Source organism: Pteropus vampyrus, unplaced genomic scaffold, assembly GCF_000151845.1.
Source record: "Pteropus vampyrus isolate Shadow unplaced genomic scaffold, Pvam_2.0 Scaffold182, whole genome shotgun sequence".
In the NCBI taxonomy this organism is placed as follows: Eukaryota; Metazoa; Chordata; class Mammalia; order Chiroptera; family Pteropodidae; genus Pteropus; species Pteropus vampyrus.
Window position 1 is genome coordinate 569,617 of NW_011888963.1, and position 18,185 is coordinate 587,801.

Genomic DNA, 18,185 nt, shown 5'->3' on the forward strand with positions numbered 1-18,185 from the left:
AGGAAGTAAAGGTAAGGTGCAAACAAAGCTTTGATGCCAAGCAAACATGAATTTGGACGCTAGCTGGCTACACTTATCAGCTGTGTCACCTTGGGCTAGTTTCTTAATCTCTCTAAACTTTAATTTCTTCATCTGTATCATAGGGCTAGTGATAGTCTAGCATACTGTTGAGAATGTTAAATGGGCTTGGCAGTGTTCTATATATTCCTTCCTTCTCTCTTATATGGGAGGTATAGATGACAAGATATGTCCATCCTAGTGGACCATGATGTTGGAACTCCAAGTTTTTGGTCCAGTACTATCTCTGAATGGTAATGTCATCTTTGATGCTACATTTTTAAAAGTCTTTAAATTGGAGGAAAAATGTACTTCAGTGAATGAGGCCTCAAGGGGTTAGTCATTGCAGTGTTACTCAGCATTTTAAAATTCTGTGACCTGCCCTAAATTTCTAACTGTCCTGTGTACTCCACATGAAGGGGGAGTAGCTCTGAGGTTGTGTTGGAAGGATGTATGTCTTGGGGAGAGGACTAGTAGGGTGATGCAGCTCTGACCTGGCCACATGAAGGAGATGGTGGGAGAGTACATTGTAAACAGGAAAAATGAGAAGGTAAGAACAAAGGAAAGCAAATTGCTGATAAATTGAAAAATACATATTATGATCTATATCTTTTTGCTCCATCCAACTGGTAGATATTCCAACGAACAGTAGTCTCTCTCAGATATGGATGAGAAAAAGGTTCTTTTCAGATGTGGTGACATGGAAAAGAAAAGTAAAACTGAATAACTGAAAAACTGAATATCCAAGTGCTGATTAACCGAGCATTGGCTCTAAAAAGAATGAAAACATCTGCTGGCTTCTTTGAAGGAAAAAAAAAAAAAAAAACAATCCCTTAGGGTTTTTCCTGCAACAAATCCTGTTCTCAATTTTCTGTTTGGGAGTGATCCAGGAAAAAAATGACCTCTCCCAGTCTAGTAATGAATTTCTATTCCCTTTTGAACTTTAAATATGTTAATTTAATCCCCAGATGCTCACCAAAAAATATGTATTGTCAAACCATAGTTCCTGACACACTGCTTCAGGGCTTGCCCCTACCCTGTTACTATGATTTCTCTGGTTCTAAACATAGAGCTCGCCAAGGGGAAAGGTGGCCCAGCCCAAGCCTGTCTCTCCAGTGTTTATAAGAATTTTGCCTTTTTGTCACGATGTCCCTTTGCTGAGTTGAAACATTCCTAACCTTCCAATTTCAGAGACTGGCTAAGAACAGTCAGTGGAACGGATCAAAACCATACCACTTCTCATTTCTGGGTTGGACCTCTCTAGCAGTCAGAATAAATAAAATCCCAGTTGGGAGTTATTTACTAGATTATAGTAAATAATTCAAGTACCTGTCCTAATTTAAAAAAAATACATAATGTGTTAATCTTAAGGGCAAAAACATATTGGACAAACCTGAGTCTGCCTGAAGCACTTAAGGTGCTCAGATGAGTTTATGCTCCCGGTAATACTGACACTTGCTGCCTCTCAATGTCTAGATGGTCAGAAGTAGATTCTTTATAAGGTGGGAAGTCATCTTTCTAATCTGGGGCTCATTGGCATTTATTAAGTACAAGACCCTGTACTGGAGGAAATCCAGAAGCTATAGGAGATCTTGTCTCTGTCAATGGGTAACACCCCTTTTCCTCTGAGGCATCCAGACCTACTGTCTTGGACATCCTGAACCCTCCAACTTATACAAGTGAACCAAAGCTGCATGAATAGAAAGCATATGTGAACATTTGAGCATTCATATAACCATTTGTCAAAACAGTATACAAATATCTAAAGATTTATGGAAACCTTTTGCAAACTACTAATTCAATAAGCTTACTGAATAACTGTTTTGTGTGCTAAGAACTGTAATAGGATGCACAGATGATAAGCCAAAGACCTCTTTTCAAAGAAGAAATGTATACAGGCCTATAATATGAGGACGAAATTAAGATCCTTGAACGACATAATCCATGTCATTTTGGCCACTTCTTATATCCAGTGATGACTTTAATATTTAGTCCTTTCACTGGCCCTCTACCTATTTAATTTGTTTTCTCCCTTTTCTGCAAATACTAGAAGTGGCTGATAACAAGAGGGCAAACAAGAAAATAATGATACAATATTACTGAGAAAAAAGAAAGCATTGCCATCATCACAGATGTCTTCAAATCCTGTTGGTCCACTCTCTCAACAAAGAAGCCTCAAGATTCTTGAATATTTAACATTTCACGTTCTTTTCATCTCAGTCACCTATTCCCATTGACAGATAGACTCAGAGACTTACCACCTGAAACTCTACCTCTTCCAATACCCTAAGCTCTAATTTGTCCATCATTGACTAACCTTCTACATTTTCTGCTCTCTGCATCCCCTGCTCGCATTATCCTCATTATTCAACCTCATCTCCTTTCTTTCAACACACCAGCTCTTAAATGTTCCTTCTTCTTCCCATTGATTATCCTCACTCATGGCTTTGCTTTTTTCCTTATCCAAACTAGACACAAAATGCAGCACTTTTACCACTGTCTTTCTGCTGTACTTGTCTCCCCAACCCCCAAACTTAGATTAACTGAATTATCTGCTGTCCCCTATTTTTATCTGTCACTTGACCACTCATTGCTGCCCCTACACATTCAGGGTCTCCTACTCACCTGCTCTGTACGGGCCTCTGTGTCCTTTAAAAATTTCCCTTCTCAGATCTCTCTGTCATCCCTGACAGGGGCCAGAATTTCGCTCCTCTCTTCAGGCTATCCTCCTCCTCTCTTCTGTCTCTATACTTTATAGGAAAAATTAAGGCCATTGTGTACGACCGCCCTCAAACCCAAGGACTCCTTTTTATGAAATATCTACCTCCTCACCCCACACCTCCTTACTTTCTGCTGCAGAAGAAGAGGTGCCCCTCCCTGAACAAAGTTTATTCCTCTGTGCTGCTGGAGCAGCTTTTATAGGGTTATAATGTGAGGAGAAATGAGTTTCCATGCGTCAGTGGGAATCTGCGCTTCTACGACTTCTCTCTCTCAGACTACTGCTTAGGGAACTATATCTCAACATCTATTCTTATAATTGGATCCCTTCATCTAGGATCTCCTTCAAGGACTCATTATTGACAAATTTGTGGGCAAGTGTTAAGAAAATCTATAATGAGACACACATGTGCTAAGTTCTCGAATACCTGATTTCTTATTCTATTTTGGCTACTGCATTGCTAACGTACTCACAATTTATACTTTCTGTTTAATTTTTTTGTTTCCTGTTAGTCATTATCAAACCAGGACTTAAGAGAACAAGGTCCATATTTACCCACACATGGGACAATCACTAACAATTTCAAGTCTGTCAATAGTAAGTTGATAGCAACGGGTGGAGAAAAGGTACTTATGGGTGTTTAAAAAAATGGAATGTCAGAAGATCATCAACAAAAGAAAATTATCTCTATATATAGAAAGCTGTTTACTCCAAATCAATTGATTTTAACAAGAGTAAATTATATTTATAAACGGGCCTGGTCAGGAGTTGTTCAGTATAATTGCTAAGTCTTCCCTAGAGGAAAGGTCTTTGGGGAAACAGTGCTCCAAGTTGAACCAGTCTTTAGGCAAAGCCACCACCAGCTCACTGCCAAGTCTGGCATTCAGCACTCTGAAGGGGATTAGGCCATCCATCACATACATAGAATCTATATAGTTCGAAATATTATCAAACTAAGTTAAACTTCTGAACCTTGAGCATTACATACTGAGAGATGGATGTAATTCCAAGCTCACTAATTCCATGCCACCAGGTTTTGTGATGAATGCATAACTGCTCAGCAGTGGAGCTACTTCCCTCGATTCAGCTCTTCCTGTACTTCTGCTGATACAGCTCTTTCTCAGCCAGAAAAATCCCAAAACTTTGGGAAAAAGGAATTTAATACCCAGTCTTGGGTGTCTGCTAAAGCCCCTATGAGAAACTCTCACAGACAGAAGTTGTGTAGTATGGTTCAGGCTAAGGAGTCAGGCAATCCTGGGTTTGAATCAAACTTCAGATAAGATACTTCCTTAAATCTTGGTTTCCTCATCTGTAAACTGGGAATAACAATAATATCTACTTAACGTGTGGTTTCAAGGGTTAGTTATAAAGCCTTTAGCTTTATAAATAACAAAAAGTGTTATCTATATTATTATTATTGTCATTACATCAAAGACTCCATCCATTCCTAATTTTCAGAAGAATCTGTGCCATTGGGAAACATGGTCAAAGGTCATGCCTGAGAGCATGACCTGAGAGCATAAAAGGAAACTGTAGCTACTGGTTGAATATACTGACTTGACGTTAACAGGCCTAGTCATTTCGGCCAGGACCTAACATGAGCAGCCAGTTCCTTGTGGTAGGAAAATCTGAGGGCTCCCTGGACCTGGTTACCCAAAGAAAAGCTGGGCTCACAGGAGAGGCCACAGATGCAGATAGACTATAGCTAGGAAGAAGGGAGCAACCAAATGTAACAACCAAATGTAAACCCTTAGGAAGAAAGAATATGGGATTAAACAAGGTGTATCTTAATTTGAATGAAAAAGGCTGATTATGAATCAAAATATGCCCTTCCACCTAGTAAAGTACCATCATCCTGAATAATCTCGGATATAGGTGCCAGCCCTGCCAATGGACAAATATCTGTATCTACAAACATAGCTATATCTGTACGTGTAAACCTAACTATATTTACAAACACATCTGTAACTATAACCTATCATTTAGATCTAGAGCGATAGTCTAAATCTTGGTCTATATTTATAAGGAATACAAAGTTTATATACCGAAGTGTTTACACTGGTTATCCCTGGGTGTGTGGGATTATCGATATTAAGAAATTTTATTTTATTGCTTTTTTTGATGAGTATGTACTGTATTTGTAACAATAACAGAGTATTAATTTCGAAAAGGACATTAAAGGGAAAGAAAAAATATTAGAGTGATCTCAGCCTTTGTCACTTCCCCTTGGCTCTCGTGGAAAGGAGCACTGGGAAGGTGTGTCCCAAAGGAAAATCCTGTCAGCGAGGAGGGGTCGGAGTGGGACAGGCTCTGGACAGGAGCTTTAAGGAAAATCACTTGAATATGCTTGTAGATTCCCTACTCAGCTTTATTTCAAGGTTATGTTCCATATAATTGTTTTCTTTTTCCTAAAGTAAAACCGAGAGAATTTTGGTTTGACCTCTGTTCACCTCTCTCCTCTTTCCACTGTAAAGTTCTGTGTTCATACCGTTTCCCTGAAATCAGAGAGATTTTAGATCATGTCTCTTAGAAAGAGACTGGATACAGGCCACCTAAGAAATAAACATGTTTTCATTTTTTGATGTACTGCCCACACAGATAAAGTCACTATTATTTTGGTAGTGAATTCTAAATCATGCGTCTCTTGAGTTTCTCAGGTTAATATTTTGGCAGGGATTTAACTTTAGAAGTCGTGGAAGACCTGTGGTGGGAGAGAGGAGGAACGGGTGCAGACATGGAGAGAAATAGGATTTTCATGTCTCTGTGGGCTGATGGGTGGTATAGGATTCTTGATTTGAAAATGAAAAGATTTCAGGCTCATAATGGAGACAGGACTAACAAATGAGATGGAGGGTGGGGGCACGGGGGAACACCAGAAAGCCAAGGGTTTCACTGTGCTTCTTATCCTTGGGTCTTCATCCGAAAGTAATCTTCCCATGACTTCAGCACAACCGTCTCTCTCAAAAGCATGGCCGTTGCTTTCCATGTCCATATATTTCACCCCAGTGGACACCTACACTTTGCTATCTCAATGGCATCTCAAACTCAAGAAAACTGAAACTGAGTTCTTCATCTGTCATACAGATCTGCTTACCCTCCCATGTTTGCTGTCTTGGGCACTGACATTACCATCCACCCAGTCATGAGAATCACTGAAGTCATTTTTTGACTCCTCCTTTCATTTTCCACGTCCAATAGTACACTCGAGCTTGCAAATGCCACTATAATTTTCTCCTCTCTCTCCATCCTTGCCTCCACTGCCTAGGTTCAGGCCCTCACCATTTTTCTCTTGAACCATATCTAGGCATAACCGATTTGACTTCAATTTGTTTCGATTCTATTCAAATCTTTTCAGTCACATTTAAACTAAACATCATTGTACACCTATTAAGTAATCAGCAGAGTGCCAGATGCTGAATATATAAAGCTTATAAAATGGATAATAGCTAATAACATTTGTCTTTACTCTGTAGCAGATATATCCTTTATGTGTCTAATATAATTTTATCTTTGCCATACCCTAGTGAGGTAGACATTACTATTGTATCCATTTGACAAAGGAGTAAACCAAGGATTACATAGCTTAAACAAAATTGCTGAAAGACACATAGTTAGTAATTGTTGGTGCTGAGATGTGGACTCAGGCTGTCTAATGCCAAAGACAGAGCTTTTACTCTCTACGAAGGGAGGTCTCTGGTTTTAGGAGTCATAGACTACTGGGAAAGATAATAATCAACTATATAAATATAAACTGGTACGATGTTCCTGAGGGGACATGAAGCAGGGTGTGAGGTCAGAGGACTCTTCTCAGGAGTGATTCTTGACCCTTCCATGATGAATAGAGTTCACCAGTGCCCAGTACTTACAACAGCTAACTCTTAAACAGCATTACTACATGGTAGGTTCTGTTCAAGTGCTTTGCCTATATTTACTAATTTTATTTTCATAATTTTTGGTAGGAGGTACGGTTTCCATTGTATGAATGAGAAAACTGAGATTAGGAAGGTTAAGTGATAAGTTCAAATCACACAGTAACAGAATGGCAGAGCCAGGATTCAAAACCAGATTTTTGTTCTAGAATCAGTGCTGTTAACCATTATACTCTACTGCCTCTCAAGAAAGAGTGGTAGGGGTGTTCCAGGCAGAGAAACTAGCCCAAAGGCATAGCATTTGGTGTGGGGTGAGTTAGGCAATGACAAAACATGAGCCCTGTTATGGTCTGAATTGTGTCCCCCTAAAAACTCACACATTGATGTCTTAATCCTCAGTACCTGAGAACATAATTGTATTTGCAGGTAGGGCTTTTAAAGAGGCAATTAAGTCAAAATGAGGTTATTAGAGTTCTAATATGGATATCTTTGTAAGAAAAGATTAAGATACAGAGAGAAGATGGCCATCTATAAGCCAAGTAAAGAGACCTGGAACAGATCCTTCTCCCCAGGCTCTCAGAAGAAACCAATCCTGGGGATACCTTGATCTTAGACTTCTAGCCTCCAGGCTGTGAGACAATAGACTGCTGTTTGAAGCCATCCTGGATCTGGTACTTCATTATGGCAGCCCTGAAAATATAAGCCCACGGGAGTAGGTAGGGCCAGATCAAACTGGTCCTTGGTCTTAGAGGCATTATGAACTGACCAGTGGGTTTTCAGTGGCAGTGTCATATGATCCACCTACCATTTTGTATGTCTTGCTCTGGAAGCAGTGTGAAGAGTAAGACTTGAGGCTTGGTGGAGTTCACCTGGATGGCCAGGAAGAGGATAATGAAAACCTCATCCAAGTCAGGAATGGGATGGATGAGATGGATGCAGAAATCACCAAGAGGGAGACAGCTACCCACTTCTTCTCCACACCCCCTGCTCCTGTCTCTAAAGCCATCTCCAATTCCCCATCAGCTCTTGAACATGCCATGTGCTCCCCATCCATCCCCACCCTCCATGCCTGTATATCTTTATATATATCACCCTGAGCTGCCTCGCATTTAATGCTTCAAGACCCACTCCAGGGGGCAACTCCCCTATGACAGTATCTCCAGTTCAATTTGACCTTTCTTCTTTGCTTCCATAGCATCACGTGCACATCGCAATTATGATTCTCACTCTCCAGCTCTGTGATTATCTGTTCCATGCCTGTCTCTTTTGTTAAACGACAAGCTCCTTGAGAGAAGGTTTAGCACACTGACAATCAGAAGTGCTAAACAGATGTTGAATAAATGAAAACACAAAGCCTTTTAAACAGATACCAAAAAACCCCATAGCAATTTAAAAGAAAAAGTAGATTTTGGTCCTGCATGGTTTATAAGAAAGTATATCATAAATCAGGCATTTGGGAAGATATTGGCCTATAGAAATATGACACATGTACCTGTCTGACCGATAGCCTTGTCCTTTTTTCCCAGGATATATAGGAATGCTGGGAAAATGTAATATGCCAACTGTTCTAGTGGGCTTTAGGAAAAACCACGTTGGAGATGGCATAGGTGCAGGAGGTCCCCAAACCCCAGCCAAGGACCAGCACTGATCCATGGCCTGTTAGGAACCAGGCCACGCGGTACAAGGTGAGTGGCAGGCGATCAAGCGATGCCTCATCTGTATTTGCAGCCTCTCCCCTGTGCTAGCATCACTGCCTCAGCTCCACTTCAGAACATCGAGCATTAGATTCTCATAGGAGCACTGGTCCCTGGTGCCAAAAAGGTTGGGGACCGCTGGCATAGGGGATTCAACATGCTTAAGAAAGGGTGATAAATGGGTTGAATAATCCTAATGGCCAGTGGTCTCTAATAGTTCTTCCCCCCCGCCCCACCCCCTTGCATAATTTGCTGTGTTGGCTTTGGTTTTTAAACTCACATTTAGTAAAGTACCTAAAATTGGCAAAATGACGGTTGCCTCAGTAGCCTTCAGATCCATCAGAATGTCGTGGTTATAGATCTCATTTTTAACTTAAAGGAAAGGAAACAAGAGCAATTTTCTTTAGTCGGAATTAAGATGTGATCACATTCACCTCTATATTGTCTTCTTAGGTAGAGAAAGTAAGTGGCTCAAATATGTTTGGTTTTCAAGGCATCTCTCTCCTGAATATTTTTCTCTGAAGTTTAATTTTCTTTGTGGGTTACATGAGCATTTTACTTTAGGTTTGATAGCATGAAACCTAGAGTTTAAGTGGAAGAGTTGATTTTTAATTTTTGGCAGAAATTCTTGATAAAGGAGGCATCCTTAGAGAAACCTTTGGATGTCAGGTGGTGGAGGTGATGCTTATAGATGCCCTGTTTAGAAAGATGATGCTACTGACCTGTATTAGTTCCCTAGGGCTGCCGTACGAAATTACCCATAAACACGGTGGTTAAAGCAGCAGAAAGTTATTTTTAGCGTTCTAGAGGCTAGAACCATAAATCAAGATGTTAGCAGGGCCACACTTTCCCCAAGGACTCCAGGGGAAATTCTATTCACTGTCTCTTCCAGCTTCTGGTGGCTTTGGTTGTTCTATGGCTTGCGCCTGCATAACTCCAATCTCTGCCTCCATCTTTGCCTGGTCTTCTCTCTATGCCTATCCGCTGTGTGTCTCTTACAAGGACACTTGTCATTGGACTTAGGGCCCATCTGGATAATCCAGAGTGATCTCACCTTCGGGTCTCTAACTTAATTATATCTGCAAAAACTCTTTTTTGAAATAAGATCACATTCACAGGTTCTAAGGAATAGAATGTGGACATCTCATTTGGGGACCACATTTAACCCACTATATGATCCACGGTCAGAAAGGCCTGAAGGTAGCAAAGGAGCTTTCCTAGGAGTGGCGATGGATTTATATTAATGACTCCTCAACCCTGAAAATAAAGTTAACAATTGGCACACCAATAAGCCTAACTCAGAGGTGAAAGCAGGGATTACAAACGAAAAGCCAGCTCTAGTCAAAAATGTATTCTGACTGCCTTCCACAATGCTTTAACATGTTGTAGTTAATTGAATATATGAAAAATTGGAATATTTTTACATAGAAGTCTGACGTTTCTGGCTTTTCTTGTAAAGTCAGATCTAACAATGTTGGGCCCATATTTCCTTTCAATAACAAGGCTGCAACCTGGCTCGCAGCTGCTCCTTTAGATGGAGACTGAACTCTATTTGCCACAGCCCTCACCACTCCCTGTTGTTCGCTGCAGTCCCACTTTACTCATTGGAATTACGTGCTTGGCTCCTGAATTTTTGAGTTGGCAACCTCTGGTCCACAGGCATGTTATTAAGGCCAGCTAACCGCTCAGGCAGAAGTTCAAGCAATGACCCTGATTCACTCTAACCATGGAGCTAAACTCTGAAAATTGTTGTCAAAAGTTTGTGTAGACAAGAATGAGCCATTTTAGATTTGCCCAACGTAGCCATTGGCAGCCAAGACTCATAATTTAAAGATCTACAACTCTGTTACTATGACATAGATCCTACATTTTAATAGTCTAACTTCTTTCAGGCCTGGCCTTGTGTAAACACAATTTATAATCTTGAGTTTTGCAGGACCAACTTAACTCCAGAAGACATTGCTTATTGCTTTATGGACCAAATATTTTATCTGTTTTAAATATACTATAAATATTATACAACATGCTGAATATTTTTCTTCTTTTGGTAAGCGTACATCTACAGAGTTTAACGGAGTTAAATCTCCTAGCACTTCATTACTTAGAACATTTTCTCAGGACACACAGGAAGACAAGTAAAAAGAAAATTCTCTTTTCAGCAGAAGTAGTTTTAACAGCTATCCACTTTTTATTTTATATTTCAGTACAGATCATAAAGGGTTGGGAATGGTCTTGAAACACTGAGATTCATAGAGACCTTCGCCATGCAAGGCTAACCCATTATTTGCAATTAGCTGACAGTTGGCAATGAATAATTAAAGAAAGTGACCTAGCTAGTGTTCCTATTGAGGTATTTTCTGTGGGATTAACTGTTCTTGCACAAACTTCCCCATGCCATTCTCAATTTTAAAAACAACATAATTTCTGTCTGTAACAGGAAGATATATTTTCATGTGTCCTAGTCTTTTGAATAAAATAAAAATTCCTTCTTATATTTTGTGCGTCTTTAAATACATTCCAATACTATAATTCAGAATTTTTAAAAAATTTTTCACACACACACACTGATTTTCTAATGGGTCAAAACCGTGATACTTGTCTTCATTAACAGTGAATACCAAATTGACTTATCAGAAACAATCTAGGTGAAATGACTTAAGTGGCAAATTGAACACAGGGTATACATGAAGCCATCACTTTTTAAAACTTTGACCAAAGTAAATTCCACAGAAAATAGGAACGTGAATGGCAAGACTGAATTTTATCTACTAAAAAGGTGCGTGTTTTAGGGTGCCAATAAAGATAATTTCTTTTTAGTATATATAAGGTACAGAAAGAGATAATCACCTTAAGAATGATTAAATAACTTTTTAAAATTTTTTAAATTTTTTACGCCTATAGCACCCTGTCTTCCTAGGTGGTCTCCCATCCAAGTACTAACGGGGCCCGACCCTGCTTAGCTTCTGAGATCAGACGAGATCAGGCATGTTCAGGGTGGCTTGGCAGTGGACTCAATAGCATCTTTTCAAAGGGACATCTCACTGCATACTTCATTAATGATGCAACAAGGAGCTTAGCTGCCCACTTAGATAATTCAACAGCAATTCTACCCATTTGATTGAAAACACTTTGGAAGAAATTATTCTAAGGAGAAACTCACTTTACACCATTTATATAAAATATGAAAGAGCTGAAAAGTAGAAGGTTGTCACTGATTCTCTGAAGACTACCTCCAGCAGAATTATTGTGAATGTTTACTGAAGATCATGGAAACATGGCTTAAACTGAGCAGCAAGCAGCCTGAAGAAAGGAAACATGAATTAGCTAGACCTGCTAGCTGTAACCTCCAGCCTTGACATCTGTCACTGGTTTTTGTGAATAATGAATTTCGTTCCTATAAATTACTTTGAAATAGTTGTAGTCAAAGAGTAATTAGTGATGATAAATAGCTATATCAGAGGATATTGCTGCTCAATCAATCTTCATTTTTCAAAGTGTTACTTCTTTATAGAGAAAATAGACATGGCCATTAACTGTTGGCAAGGCAAGGTTGACTAAGCAGAGATTGATAATAAAATAATTTACAAAATGTGTATTTCATTACATATGGGTCATAAAGCTTATAACTTTTTCATTCATTTCTGCTAGTAACAAAATAATCTTGAGTCATAAGCTCCGACATTTAAAAATTGTCCTCACAGAGTTTAATCTCAAAATCTCAAAATAAGTTGGTTTTTAAAATGTCTTCATTAGTAATTTTTTCAGTCTTTAAGCTACAATAACCACTATTATGGCCTCTATTGATATTGCATGTATTTAACAATTGTCTAATGAATACCTACTACTGTAGCGAGCTCAGGGAAGAGGAGGTGAAACTAAGATGACACAATCTCAGCCCCAGATAGCTTGGGATCTAGTTATGGTGGTGAAACAGACCAAGGGAGAAGCATTCGAAAAACAATGTAAGAAACTGACTATAGAGCAGAAGGACTGTCGCAAACAGCTAACGTGAGGATAAGATGAGGTGGATAGACGTGTGAAATGTCAATATAGTGCACAGAAAGGGAGGAAGGAAGTGGGATGCAGGTCCAAGAAATTTAGCAATGAAATAGCTAGATTTGATGAAGAGCACAGTGGTTGACCATATGGACTCTGAAAAGCAGTCTACTTGGGAAGGTAATTAAACATCTCCAAGCACCAGTTTCCTCACATGTAAAATGGGAATAAAATAGTCACTATCTCATAGGGTTGTTCTGAGGGCTGAATGAGACAGCCAACATATCGTGATTAGTGTGATTAGCCTGGTGTCTGTGCCACCCTGGCAATTATTATATTCCTAACTATATTTTCCCTAATTGTAACAATAGTTCCAAAATGTCTTCAATTTCTAAAATAATTTAATTTACTTTATAATACATATTGTAAATAAGTGCCATACAAAATATAATTAGATATGTTGACATTTTCCCCTCTAATTGTAGCATAAAAATGCCTGCTTGGACCCATTTATGCTTCTTGTTTCTATAAATGTTTATAAGTTGAATTCCTAGAAAAGCCCTCGTATGAATCATTACTACATGAAAAAATTAAAATTTGAATGCATACTTGAATTGACAGTTACTGAGTTTGGCCTGGCCCCAGTTTTGCTGATTGATAAATCAACAGCCTTTCGGCCCATCTGTGTGGTTTCACTTATTTTTCCTCTCTTCTCTTTGCTGTCTCTTTCCCCTGAGATTTGAAGGCCCATGATGTGAGCAATTTTCCAAATTTATGACATCTTTCCAGCACAAATCACTGTCCCTAGAGACTAGTAACTAGCCTCAGTTGCTACACATGTAAAAGAATCCTTTAACAACACCTTTCTAAAGTGATAGGACACAGAGCAGTTTCGACTTTGGCACAGATAGCATGCCCAGGTAGGTATTTCCTTCCCTCATCTTTCCCTACTACTTGAGGGGTTTCGGCCAGGTGGGAAGTTTTAGGTCTGGAGAGGGGAGGATGCTTGTAGGAGCCTAGAAGCAATAAATATGGAATGGACTGGGGGCACTTTGTTGAAGGGAAGGGCAGTTTTGTGGCTTTCGCAGACCCCTCCCCACCTCTTTGAACTATTTCAGTCCCTTGCACAGGCATCTTCCCCCTACCCCCATGGTACACAGACGACCTATCGGCTCTTGACAGGATTCTGCCAGTATTACAATACACATTGGCTGAGGTTGTCTCATCAGCTCAAGCCAGGTGGCAGCAAACCTGCCAGATGTGGCTTCCTTTCTTGTTTCCTAAAATTTCATGCTTATCAGACTCAATTGGGAAACTTGTAAAAATGCAGATTCTGTGTCTCCTTCCCTGAAGAGTCTGTGGTAGAGCCCAGGAATCTGGCTTTTCACACACCCCAGGTGTTTCTTATGATCTGGCAGTTTTGGAAAACACTGTGTTAGCCTTCCAAGGATCACCTTTGTATCCTGATACTGAGTTTTTGCAGTCGGGAGGTGTGAGTATATGTATATATGAGCTTCCCTGATGTTGAAACACAGTTCTGACCATAGTCAGAGGTCTCGAAGCATTCTTGACAAAGGGTCTAATCCCTGATCTCATCTCCAGGCACTTAAACTATCTGTGATATGAATGAAGTTCTTTAGTCTTCACCTAAAAGAAGAAAAATTCCATATTCCAGTTGCTCTCTTAAGCATCCAGACAATTTTGCATTGATAGTGAAAATTTTCTAGACACTGGCTGAGAAGGAGGGATAATCAAATATTTGTTGAGGGACCGAGAGAGAGAATGAATAAATGCAGTAGCTATTTTTTAAAAAATTACTGTCTGCTCAGGCCTCACTTCTAAAGAGTCATAAAATAAGCATCTATTTTTAACCTAAAGTTTCACTGATACTTTAAGAAAAAAATGTATTATCCTTGTATATGTTCTAAAATTTCCATAATAAAAGATACAAGTATCTAAAAAACATCTTTCCTGATAAATGTTTACTGTTTGGTGCCATTAGAGATATAAAGATCTATAGAATAAAGATGTTCCTTTGAGAACATTTATGAACTATCCGACCCTCATTTCTTCTGCATATGTTTAGGAAAAAGAGAAATATTTCTCATCACTGAGGCAGTATATTTAAATAGGTAGCTTTCATGCCCAAGAATACATTTTCTCTTTGCTAATAGCAACTTGGCTGAGCCATCCTGTAAGTTAACTCTCAGTATGCATTTAAAATAACATGAACCACAGGATTATAAGAATTTTTTAAACTTAAAAATTTAGATATATTTGAATAAGGTATGTAGATTAGATAATAGTTATTTATCAATGCCAACTGCTCAATTTTGACCACTGTACTGTGGTTATGTAAGGTACTAATAACTAAGCAGTGTACAGAAATTCTTTATGCTACTTTTACAATTTTTGCATATCTACAACTATTTCAAAATAAAAAGTTAAAAATATTAAATAATTTAAAATTTAGATGCGATGTAATGAAAATTCGTGTATTTACCCCCTAGATTTCATAAATGTCAACTTTCCTATTTACCTCACTTTTTAAGGCAAAATATTAAAGAAATGATCAAATCTGCTCTGTATCACTCTGTACTCCCACTAAGCAGTGAGTTGAGGTGCCCATTTCTCTTCTTCCTCTCTGGTACTTAGTACTGTTAGACTTTTTAGTTATTTCCAGTATGATGTAAAGAATGAAATTTGTTTCAATGTTCATCACATCAAAGACTAGCAAAGCTGAGCATATTTTTACAGGTTAATTGGCCATCCAGGTTTTCTGTTCTTTATATTGTTGTTCATATTCTTTGTTGATATTTTTTCTATTTCTTTTCCTTGATAACGTGGTAGCAGCTCTTTGTGTACTCTGGACAAAAGCCTTTGAAATATGCATGCAAGTCTTTGCTCATTTTGTAGCTAGTTAACTAATAAAAATTTTATTGGTTTCTTTTTTGTTGCATTATTGAGTTTATAGTTAATTTTGACATTGTACCTTCCTATTTAAAAATGTGACAATTCTCCAATTATCGAGGCCTTCTTCTACATTCTTCAATAGTATTTTGACTTTCTAAAGTATCCTATTTAGATTAAGTTAGATTTATTTGTGAACATCTTATACTTTTTATCACTTATGTAAATAAATTCTTTTCTTTTCTATTTTTTATTTGGTTATTGATACAGTATAGGAACACTATTAAATTCTGTACAGTAATCTTATACCCAGGAACCATACTGAACTTTCTAATTAGAAATCCAGATTTCCAACTCTAATTCTTACTGGAAAATAAATAAAATAAATAAAAGTGCTAGAGTTGAAGATCACAGGAGGATTTTTTGGAAACAACTTGGGATGTGCCATGAGTCCTTTCCACCAAATAGAGGGGAAGGGTGGGAACTTTCTCCATCTCACATTGAGATATGAAAGATTTAAAGAGCTTAGTAAAATGTGTCCTCTACAGTTTATAGTTCTATGTGGACCAGTGTTCCTGACTTCCGGTGGGAAATGTCTAAGGGATGGCTGGGTTAAGGAGAGGTGCCCGAACTGGTGGAGTGGACCACTGGAGTTGGTCAGGGCAAATGATGCTGGGATGTTTCTCATGGATCAGATAGCGTTCAATGGGAAAGAGCACCTATATGAGGTCATCATGAGACTTGTTCATGAGAACTGCCTCAATGTGTGAAAGACCCCAACAGGAGGAAACTGTCAGATACCCAGAGAGTTAAGGAGCTAATGATCAGTTGGACTCTCCTTATTCATGAGAATAAGAGGTGGGAAATTGCTGATAATGGGGGAAGTGTAACAAGAAAACCACAAAAGTGCCTTTGAGAGATTCCGGTAAACTCCGTAAACTCGCAGCCAGAGAAAAGTCTGTCACGTTATTGCTAGTTAGGTGAGACATTTCCTGGCATTTTAGCTCTTATTTCTCCTTTTGACTCTTGAGGGTGAGGATTAGAAACCACAGCTAGCAAGATAGGGTAGTAGGGGTAAAGTGCAAGATTGGGAAAGGGGACAAAGGTTAAACTGCCCTCCACCACTACCTTTATAGGTTGCTAACCTGTATCAGGGCTACTTTGGGAAAAAGAAATAGTGTGTAATAAAGTTTCGATTTTAGTTGTTACATTGGACTAGAGGTGCATATTCCTGAATGTAGGATCTTATGTTATTAAGAAGAACTATAAAAGTCATGACACAACCCCTAAACTTCATTCAGGGAGAGGGAAAGAATTAGATCTATTGAATAAATGTGAAAGGACAGTGGGAGACAAAAAGTTGCTCTCTGATTACATTCCTTGAGTCGTACTTGTTTCGTGTAATCGTGATATGGCATAAGATGAGAGGCACTTTATTAGAGGGGTTACATACTGGACTTGGAAGCCAAATTTTTAAATCCTAGCTTTGTCATTTATCAGTCTAACCTTCCTGTGTTCCAGTTTTATTCTTTGTAAAGCATGTTAATTGTATTCTTATGAACATTAAGTAAGTTAATATATTTAAAAGCGCCTGCCATTTAGTAAATGGGCATCATTTACTGTAACCAAGCAGTAAATGTTAGTAGGCATGATTACAATAGTTTTTTTTATAGTAAGTTGTAAAATTCAGTTACTACATATAGCGAAGTGGGTGTTTGAGAGAATACAGTTACTGAAGGTGTTTGAAAATTTGTAAACAAACAGTTTTAAAAAGTACAACTCAGTTATTTTCAATATACTAGTTTAACTGTCTGAGAATGGACTTCAGGTTTTCTTCGAAGATGAGAACACATTTTTCCCCCCTCTAAAATCGAAGGCTGAGCCCTTTCATGAAGATGGAGCTTAAAGTGAAGACTGGCTTTGAGATACTTCTGCCTATTCCAAAGCCAAAGCAAAGCCTCTGGAGGCCAAGAAGGCAGCACTGAAAGGTGTCCACAGCCAAAAAAAAAAAAAAGATCCACATGTCATCCATCCTCTGGCAGCCCAAGACACTGCTGCGCTGAAGGCAACCCAAATATCCTCAAAGGAGCACTCCCAAGAGAAACAAACTTGACTACGATGACCAAGTTCTCCCTGACAGCCGAATTGGCCACAAAGATAGAGGACAACAACACACTTGTATTTACTGTGGCTGTCAGGGCCAACAAGTACCAGATCGAACAGGCTGTGAAAAGCTCTATGACATTGAAATGACCAAGGTCAACACCCAGATCAGAGAAGAAGGCTTATGTTCCACTGGCTCTGACTATGACATTTTGGATATTGTCAACAAAACTGGGATCATCTGAGTCCAGCCGACCAATTTTAAACATAAAATTTTCACTATTAAAAAACAAGATTATACCTCTAACTGAATACAATTAATATTGTTGAAAATTTCATAAAACCATGTTGATTAGGCTCTACAAAAGTTCATGTTAGGTAAGTTCAGATGTGGTGCCTTTGCTATTTAGCAAACCTCCCCCCAACCCTGACTTCTTGTCAGCTTCCTATTGATCTCCTGTGGGACTATTCCCAAATTCCCTAACTTCCTCAAACCTCAGCTGCTCCATTGCATCCCTTATCTTCATCTCAAGACTATCAGCGAAAAACCCAGAGAAGATCATTTGGTGAATGGTGCTCTAACTCCTGTACTGTTTTCTCAACTCTTTCCTTATTCCTTTGGTCTCATTTCTCTACAAAAAGTGCCTTTCCTTTTTTCCAAGGTGAATTTCCCTAATCAAGATCTATTTTTTGTCTACTACTAGCTGTTCCATTATCTTCTCTCAACTTCATCTTCCAATTTTTCTCATATTTTTTTTCCCCCAATAGCATTAGTATTCACACACTAAATCAAGAGGAAGAAAAGTATTGACAGAAGTTGAAGTCCCTAACAATGAA

At 38.7% G+C, this 18,185-nt stretch overlaps 1 pseudogene; it reads right to left on the reverse strand.

Moving 5' to 3' along the window:
- Positions 1-11,231: 11,231 nt before the first annotated feature.
- Positions 11,232-11,350, reverse strand: LOC111746297 (annotated as a pseudogene).
- Positions 11,351-18,185: the final 6,835 nt, after the last annotated feature.